At 34.1% G+C, this 10383-nt stretch overlaps 1 long non-coding RNA gene across 1 annotated transcript in view; it reads left to right on the top strand.

Annotated features, from left to right (window-relative positions):
* Positions 1 to 7456, top strand: part of LOC110212590 (uncharacterized) — a 61376-nt gene extending 53920 nt beyond the window's left edge. The window contains exon 3 of the long non-coding RNA XR_013485721.1: positions 7159 to 7456. This is a non-coding gene — a long non-coding RNA (uncharacterized LOC110212590). The remainder of the gene's footprint in view (positions 1 to 7158) is intronic.
* Positions 7457 to 10383: the final 2927 nt, after the last annotated feature.

The following is a 10383-nucleotide window of genomic DNA, read 5'->3' on the forward strand; positions in this document are numbered from 1 at the left end:
CCGGTTGAGGGGTCATCACCTTCTGGTGGGGAGTGCCTTGCATGTTCCACCAAAATAGTTCTTAATAATGGAATTTTTTTTTATTCATTCTTCCAGCCTACTTCCAACTTAGAACTTTATGTTAGGGAAAAGATCTGCTCATATCAGGAGGGAATGTCTGAGCTTAGCTTACGTTCTCTTGATTCGTATTGCTGATTTCCTAGGATATTGACTATTGTATTTGTCCAGGACCTCAGAAACAGCTCAGACTGGGGACCTACAATCCTTCAGTGCCCCCAAAATGGTTTGATCCAGGGCAAAGTCTGACCAATGTTTTCTTGCTCTTAAATTTACAAATTCTTGATGAGGTTTTGAGTCTGACCAACACATCAATAGGCATGTTCTTTGCTGGATTTCTAGTAGATTACTACTGAACAGAGCCATCATCAGCCAGCTGGGAATTTTCACTTGTTCAGAGTGACAGAACTGTGGGTGACCATTTAGTCCAGAATTCCTGAAATAGTTATTCTGCTGTAGGTATTAGATAGGGCTGGAGGCTGAGACAGAAACCTGACTATGCTCCTGGGGTTAGAGCAACCACTCTTTAGCCTGGACAGCTACACCTAGGGGTAGGTCCCCTCTAGTTCTGTGACTTGGATATAGGAAGCAAGAAATGGAACTGCTGATTGACACCTTGAAACCTTCTTGAAACCTTCACAAGGTCAGGCCTCTCTGTGTGAGTCCAACACCTCTTCATTCCCTCATATATAGCCTTGGTCCTCTTTCAGTCTCCAAGAATGTGACATTCTTGGCCAAAGTCTATTCCTAGTATCCACACATTTCTCTATTTTCCTTTGTTTACCTGGGCTAAAAAAAGAAGGCTCACTGTTTGTTTGTTTGTTTTTTTAAACTTGAATTTATTGATCAGGACTCAATATACTGTATTTTCTAAATCTTTGTAGAGGAATTTTGGGGAGAATTTGACTGTATTTCTTCTTTCTACTTTTCCATTTTATTGGTCTCCCTTATTCTCTGTAACAAAGATTAAAAAAGATAGAAAAAAATAATTTAGTAAAACCAATGTATTAACTAAATATGAGAGTATATGCAATATTCTATACACATAGTCTTCTATATCTGCAATGAAGAGAGAGTGGTACATTTTCTTAAATATTATCCATGACCATGCTTGATCATTGTAATACATATACAGTACCCAGTTTTATTTTATTGTTAATGCATGTAAACACAATGTTTTGTTTCTTTTGTTGTTATTTCTGTTAAAATGTTATGTATATATGAATACACGTGTGTGTGTGTGTGTGTGTGTGTGTGTGTGTGTGTGTGTGCGCGCGCACGAGATTTGGAGTCAGAAGAACTAGGTTTAACCACTTACCTTTGTGACCTTGAGCAAATGACTCATCCTTCTTGGGCATCCATTTATTTTTCTTTAAACTTATGGTGTTGGACTAGTTGACTATTACGGTCTATTTTGGCTCTAGATCTATGATTCCATGAATATAGGTAGGATTTAACTAGGATAATTCTTGACTAAGAAAGACACAAAATTCATTCTCAGCATCCCCCCCAAAAGAGTCCTCACTAGCATGGTAGTACCTCCCAAAACTTTCACTGTTCTGACACATTGTAATAACTTAGGTCACTTCCATAGGGTACTTACATGGTACAGTGAATAGCGCAGGACAGATCTAAGTTTGAATCTGCAGTCAGAGACATACTAGCTTTGTGATCTTGGCCAAGTTTCTGAACCTCCCCACCTAAGTTACATCATCTGAAAAATGGGGATGATAAAACCTACTTCCCAGGGTTGTTGTCAGCATCAAAAGAGATATTTGCAAAGTTTTTTATAACCCATAAAGTGCTGTATAGATGATAGCTTATTATTATTCCCTAACATAATGAAGCAAATCAATAAGACTTCATAGGTTTTTGTTTTTAAAGCTTTAGGCATATTATTTCATATCATCCTAATAACAACCCTGTACATCCCATTTACATGATTAAATAGTTACAGAGAGGTTTTGAGTGATTCACCATCATGCAATTCTACCCAGACTGTAATTTTTTATACTAAATTCCTCTTTTAATTGAAAGAAAGAGTAGAGTAGACATTGGCTTGAAGAAGATAAATAAGAATGTAAGATATTTTGTTTCTTTCATTTAAAGATAAGCTTTCATATTAATATCACATTAATGTTTTCCAACTCATTTCTTCTTTTTCCTCTTGGAAGCACCTGCACAGTAAATGAACAAAATAATAATTGGAAAATGTTATGATCATTAAGACAGTGGATAATCCATTCCAATTGTTAGATTTTCTTTTTAAAAACTCAAATTATTAACTATTTTTATACATAACAACAAAATTCTCATCCTTGAGAAATAATTTAGAAGTTGCCTTTGCAGATGCCGAGCCACAGGCTACAAAATTGATGGACAAATAATGAGAATGTTGTCTAAAGTATAACACTGAAATTTTATTTATATGAAGTATAATAACACATCCTTGTAGCTCGCAAAATGCTTTCATAATCATGGTTTTATTTGAACCTCATAATAATCCTAGCTTGCTTAGACTTAGTCTTAGCACTGAGAAACATTAAAGCTTTGAATTTAAGTCAATGTGCCAAAGTCATATACATAAAGAAATAAGATCATGAATTTTTTGGCTGAAAGGATTGTTCAGACCAGCTATTCCAACCTCATCACGTTATAGATGAGAAAACTGAGGACAAGAGGACTAAGTCACTTGCCTAAGATTACATAGGTAGCTAGTAAGAGACAGATTTGGAACCTAGGTTCTCACTACAAATCTAACCATGTTTGCATTGTCAGGGAATAACTCTGAAATCATGGCGTCTGGGCCTATTCCAACTGGTCAAATACCTATTTTAAAGAACTGATTTTAGGAAAGGAAAGAGCTCTTTACCATCTAGCCATTAAAAGACTAACCTTGTCTGAAAGGAAAATCTTCAAATGTTTATTGAAGGAATAAATAGTGAAGATGACAAGTTGTTTAAAATATCTCATATGTTTATCTTAGTCAAGGTCTTTGAAGGCTAAATGGTAGTATTCAGTATGAATGTATTCATTGTTGCTTGGTCTACTCTATGTAATCAAGCCTAAAGGCCGTGTCAGTATATTCATATATACAGAACAATCTGTCAATGTGCGGCTGCAGTTGTGTGTTTGTGTGTGTGTGTGTGTGTGTGTGGTCTTCACCACTGCTAAAGTTATCCTTAAAGATATACCCTATGCTTCACTTTGGAACCCTGCAAGCCCAGTTTCCATCCCCTCACTCTCTTCCGTTTTTAGTGTCTATTTATTCCTTTATCCCTGACTAAAAATATGTACAGATATACTCTACTAAAAATACTCTTCCCTTGACTCTGCTATCCTTACAAAGGAGAAGGGAATGAATATTTAAAGAACATTTACTAAGTGATAGACACTACTTGTATCTCCTTCATTATTGGACATCTACTGGATATTGCTGGACATCACTATCTCTAATTCCTCACTAATAATTGCCTAGTAGAAATTTCAAATTGACTTAGCTGAGATGATCTTCTTCTCTTCCTCCCCCTTTTACTTTTTCTCCTCTCTCTCTCTCTCTCTCTCTCTCTCTCTCTCTCTCTCTCTCTCTCTCTCTCTCTCTCTCTCTCCTCCTTTCTCCCCCTCAACCCCCAACACACACAAGCAGCTAGGTGATGCAAAGGGTAAAGTGCCAGGCTTGGAGACCTGAGTTCAAATCTGACCTCAGACAGTTACCAGCTGTGTAACCCTGGGCAAGTAACCTTGTTTGCCTCAATTTCCTCATCTGTAAAATGAGCTGGAGGATAATGGAAAATCATTCCAGTATCTTTGCAAAGAAAATCTCAAATTATGCACAAAGTTAACATCATAAATGAAATTACTGAACATATATATATGTATACATATGTATATATATATGTTTTATACACACATTCATAATTTTTATCTACATATTCTATCCCTTTACTAATTTATACATTTATTAAAGGCAGGGATGATGTGATTTTTTTAAATCATTTTTTATTTCTCCCCCCCATTATGTGTCAAGACAATTTTTAGCATTCATTATTATAAGATTTTGAGTCCAAATTTTTTCCTCTCTCCCTTCTTCTCTTCCCCTCATCCTAAAATGGTAGGCAATTCGCAAGAGGTTATATATGTGCCATTATGTAAAAGATATTTCAGTATTAGTCATAGTTGTGAAAGAAGAAACAGATCAAAAGAAAAAAATACAGGAAAAAATTAAGTAAGTGAAAAATGTGTGCTTCGATCAGCATTCAGAGTCTATCAGTTTTTGTTTATAGCCCTTTCCATTATAAGTCCTTTGTACTTATCTTGGATTATTATGCTGCTGAGAAGAGCTAAGTCATTCATAGTTAATCAGAAGATGTAATTAAAAAATTATTTCCCTATTAGCTAGCATACTGTCTATAGTCGTTTTTTTACTTGTGTTTAACTCTTTGTGGCCTCATTTGGGGTTTTCTCGGCAAAGACGCTGGAGTGGTTTGCCATGTCCTTCTCTACCTCATTTTACAAATGAGAAACTGAGGCAAGCCAGGTTAAGTGTCTTGCCCAGAATCACACAGTGAGTGAATGTCTAAGGTAATATTTGAACTCAGGTCTTCCTGACTCCAGTCACAGTATTTGATCCACTGCACCACCTAGCTGCCATAAGTAGCATGCTGTACTCTCTAGGAGGCATGTAATAAACCTTTTTTGAATTGAATGGTTTTCACAAGGTATAGAGGCATAGTGTTTAAAGAATGAGGGTAAACAGGTCCATGATAACCTCAATTAAAACAGTCATATAAAAGAAAAAAATGCCAACCCAACAAATGACGTTTCTAATAACACAAAAGCAAGAGACAGAAAACAACAGAGATTTTTAAAAAGAGAAAGGAAAATTCCTAGTAAGGAGGAAGGAGAAATAAATTATGATTAAAGTGTTTTATGAAAGTTTAAAATATACCCTTCCTGTTGACCCCATGTATTTATCAAAGTTTATTTGGAGATATGGACCAATAGTATAATTATTTGTGACACTTCTGAAAAATTAATTGGTATATTGTTTGATGTTTGAGCCAATAAAGTCCAGACAAATTCATTATTTACTGAATAAACCTAAGCACAGTATTTACATAAAGCAGGACAAAAAACATTGATTTCATCCAAATACACATGTATATGGGCAACATCATATGGATGAAATACCACTGCCTTCAGAGTAAGAAGAATTGGGTTCAAATCACATCTCTGCTATTGACTTCCTCTGTGACCTTGGCAAAATCTGGAGCAAAGGATGGATCTCAGTTTACTCATCAATAAAATGAGTGTCTTGGACTAGATAATCTGTAATGTCCCTTTTAAAACTGTAAATATTTTAAAAATACTTTGATGAGTCTATGATTTCATCACTATGGATATACCTTCCAATAATTCAGAAAACATCTTACCCATGACACTTCATCTTGGCTGACTCTTGTCTATGGCCCCCTGTCGATTCTTCATAGTGGGGATATCCAATCTGCTGGACATCTTTATTTTGTTTTCTTGAAATTAATATCAATGATAATTAATCTATGATTCTACCAAGATTGAATAGGGAAAGGCAAGAAACACTCCCAAGTCCAAAAAAAGGGTCATTGACAAATAATATTAACAGTCAACTTTTCATGTTCCCAGTCTTCTATTCTGGTGAATGAATGAGTGCAAAAGTATTTAAGTATTTGCTATGTGAAAAACAGTGAGGTAAGTACTGGGAGTACAAATATAAAAGCAAGCATAACTGAAAGAGCACAAATACAGCATTGATTTATCACTATTGGTACAACGGCTATCATGGGAGAGAGAAAGACACTTTGTGAAAAAATTTCTTCTTTTAAATTGGAAGAAAAAAGACTACCAATATTCCCACGATGTTCATACGTACTTCTTTAAAAGTAGTATCAGGTAACTATGAATATAAAATATTCTAGGAAAGAAAAAAGATGAGCACAAAGAGAGAGGGACAGGAGGGAGATAATTAGAACAATGAAAATGAAATGTCAGGTCTTAATTTTTTTACAGTCAACTGATACTATTCAATGTTAGCTTATAATTGTAAAAAGAAAGTAAACCAAAACTAACTCCTAATTAATGCCTATTGCAAATATTCCGGAAACTCCTGGCTCAACCTCAGTAATTTTCCACTATCTGCTGTGCATTCATCATGCTTGTTCCATTATCTTTCAGGTCTTAATAACATGAGATTATATGTTCTTGAAGAGTGCTATGTATGAAGTAAGGGCAGAACTAGGTGCTGAAAGATAACCTAAATAAATTTAAATGCCAAAGAAATTTTTTTTTTCCTTACATTCAAATATTGCAAGAAAGTGCTCCTTAAAACATTTTTTACTTTTAAAGGCCACTCCCATTAAGTAGTGACTCTTCTCTGCCTTTATGATAAAAATACATGGTATGTCAGATTATACATGTTCCTGTCAGAGGGTGGCAGTAATTGAACTATTTTATCCTATGAAGAATGAAAAATTTGTTTAAAAAGTGGGTTAAGATTATGTCATACACATCAACATATTTAAGCAGGAAAGCCCTGGGCCTAGAGGAAAAGTCTCTTATTTATGTTACACTTTTTCAAGAGAGTGCATTTATTTACAAACTATGGTTTTCTTTGTTATTTTATGAAAAATACAAAAATGTCAAAGGACAGTGTAAAATGAAATTCTGAAATTCCCACCATTCTGGGAACAGAACCAAGTTTTACAATGATAAATATTAAAATGAATAGTATCTGCTTTTACAAACCATGCTTTTACTGCTCATTTCAGAGCTCTTGATGCACTAAGACTCTAATAGACTCTTTACTTACCTTGAGGTTTGCTCAGTTATCATATACAAAAAAGAGTAAGGAAAGCAGAGAAATCATTTTTCCGTTTGCATTTTCTACTTGCAGGGTTTATTTAGGTGAAATGATTATGGAAGGGAAAAAAAAGTCCGTTATTTTCTTCAGGATTTTTTTCAGAATGGAGAACAATGGGAGAACAAAAGGAATTTAGCAACTTTCAAAAGTGTTTTTTTTCATTTTCTTCTCTTACCAAGTGTAAAAAAGTGCCTGTTTTTTCTTAGATCATCCAAAAAGACCAGAGAACAGAATGACAGAAATACAGCATCTGGTACAATGGCTTGAACTTAACAGTCACTCAATAAGAAGACTTTGTTCTCACATCAAAACATTAAAACGGAAAACAAGAATCCTGAGGACTCGGAACATGTGTTAGGTGGCTGAAGATTATGCTGTGTGACCTTAATTAGCACTCATTGTCTTTATTCTCATTCTTTTATTTTTCAGAGGTCTTCCTTCACAGGTGGCTCCCATTCTAATGGTTCAGAAATATTATGGAATAAAAAAAAATTCAGTCCCTCATATTTTGGCCTAATGATTTTATTCTTTTCAAGGCTCAAATAATTCCCCAGTAATTCAGCACTAAGTGGATGTGTTCACGTCTTTTTCAGTCACTGGGTAATCTGTTCCTGCTGCCTCATGCTTAATGTTCACGGATGCACAGAGGTGAAAACACAGGAGAACTAGAGGTTTGCAAAGTTATAAAGTATCATAGCATTGACCTCCTTTACAAATGCATGTAATAGTGCTAAGTGAGGCTATAGAGGTGATCTGGCTCAACATCATCAATTTATAGATAGAAAAATGGAGTCACAGAATGGACTGGCCAAAGTCATAAAATTAGTCAATGACAGAGTCCAGATTAGAACTCAGATCTGAGACAAGTTCGTTGTTCATCTTACTGCAGCATGATTCTTCAGTTTTCTCACTTATGACATCTATGAGCTGAGGGGAAGGAAAAAAAAAAAAGATTAAAATAGTCACTCATTAAATGGACACTTAATGTCCATTTGAAGTGAAGAGACTACCACAATTTTTGAAAAGCCACTTTTAAACAACTAAACTTAGGAAATAGAAACATGGAAATTAATTGTTCATATTTGTAAACAATTGTTTGCTTCATTAAAATATTCCCCGCAATGTTCCTTTAATAGAGGACTTTCTTGGTACATTCAAATGTTTATCTAACTCTTTTATTTGTTTTCTTTTTAACTAACTCTTTTATTTGTAACCTCAGTAATAAGCTCAGTGCCTGGAATAGAGTAGAATATGATTAAATAATGGTTAATTGACTTGGTAATTAAAGATTATCAGCCACCTAAAGGGAAGAAGGAAATAAAAATCTTAAAGCAAAAACATGAAGAATCATGACCAATGGCTTATTAATTCAGAAATATAAACAATACCTCAGGTGCTATAGAGTATTCAGAGGGGAAAAAAGTAAACTGGGAATTAAATTACAAAATTTATATTTTCTGAGCTACATGTGCTATGCAAAATGAAGCACACCTGTAAATATGTCTCCTTGAATAACTGCACTTGAAATTTGAAGTGAAAGTGTGCCTTTAAGCATTATGCATGTAAAAGGCAATTGCAAAAATAAGTTGATTTACTATAGGTTCCTATAAAGTTGCAATCTACTCCAATCTGACATTGTTAATCTATTTCTGTGGACAATCAATTTTACTCCAATCTACTGGGAAAATAGTTATTGCAACAAATCTTTAAGCCAGAATGATCTAATAAAACACAGTGGACCTGCCTTTACCAGTACAGAATTTATTCCCTTTTGAAGGTATATTGTGTGGCTCAGAGTTCGTGGACAGATTTTATCAAATACCATGATGGAATCAGGAAGGTTCTCCCAGTATCACACATCAAGAAATTTTTGGATTTTTTGAGCTGGAAATTGGGCCCCAAAGTACTATGATATAATGAGAAATATATATGTTCATCAATAAAATCCTTGTTGATCAGTAGTGTAGGATAGGTAAGCACTAAACATCAAAACTGTTGTGTATTTAAATTGAAAATGTTTGGAGAAACATGTTACAATTATTTAATTTTTGTAATTCAAAACTTTCTAAAAATGTTATTGATGGAGAACTTTGTTTCTGTTCTAGTACTACTAATTCAGAAAAAAATTCAAGGCTAAAATTAATCTAATATATTGTGTTCTCCCCCAACCCCTTTCTTTCTAAGATTTAAAGGTATATAAAGCTTACAAATACTAAAAAGAAGATCCTTAAGATTACCCAGAATTGTTTGAAAGAGACTTTTAACAATCTACACTATAAAAAAGAAAGCAGATAAAAAAATGTGTATTTTCCAGATTATGATATGTAGATGGTTAGCTTGGTACTTTGTCTATTTCATATCTATCTATCTATCTATCTATCTATCTATCTATCTATCTATCTATCTATCTATCATCTATCTATCTATCTATCCATCTATCTATCTATCTATCTATCTATCTATCTATCTATCTATCTATCTATTTATCTATCTATCTGTCTGTCTGTCTGTCTCTATTTCAATTTTCCTAGTGATTGGAAAAAGCTAAAATTCTACTATTGCCTAATTTACTGAGTAATGCTTTAGAACCTAAGCAAAATAGAGTCATCGTGTAATAATATGTGGAACTGACATTTTTTTCTTCTGATATTTCAGAATTGTTACAGTGGAAGCCCCCCCCCGAAAAAGAAAAAAAATAGAAAAAAGGAGAATTCAGACAATGAATGATCCTATCATAAAGCATATATATGTACATTTGTATGTGTATTTTGGATACTTATGGAAGAAAGACAATGATCTAGGACCAGAGTTAAGAAGAAGCAGAAGGATTTTTGGTTAGATTTGTTATGGAAAAATGTACAGTGCTTTTAATGGTTCTGTGCAGCTTGCTGCTGTAAAAGCCTATCTCTTAAACATAATATGTTCCTTGTACAGTTATGAATCATGGAGATCCATGATGTCAGAATCATCACAATGGCAGATGGCAAAAACAGGAAAATGAAAGACATGGTTTTAAGCAGGCTGCAATATAATACCAACAATAGCTTGAAATTGAGTAAAGATATAAAATACATTATAAAAGAGAAGTGTTACTCCCCAAATGAAGGCAGTCTTGTAATGCAAGAAGGAGAGTTGATAAATATACAATCTGAGTACTATATGGGATATCTGGAAATATAAAAGATTCAGAGAAAATCCTCTTATTGATTTGATCCTTCATGTCATATTTGAAGATGGATGAAAATCAAATAGAATGGGAAGATGTAAAACAGCTAGGAATCTCCTCTGAAGAATGGAATACCCATAAGAATGAAAGAGAATATAGCTTGGTATGGTGGAAAGAGCACTGATTCAGGGGTTCTGAGTTCAAATCACTGTGACCTTTGGCACATAAATTAACCTCAATGGGCCTCAGCTTCTTTATCTCTAAA

This window comes from Phascolarctos cinereus, unplaced genomic scaffold (assembly GCF_003287225.1).
Source record: "Phascolarctos cinereus isolate Bilbo 61053 unplaced genomic scaffold, phaCin_HiC Scaffold_4;HRSCAF=312, whole genome shotgun sequence".
NCBI classification, from domain to species: domain Eukaryota; kingdom Metazoa; phylum Chordata; class Mammalia; order Diprotodontia; family Phascolarctidae; genus Phascolarctos; species Phascolarctos cinereus.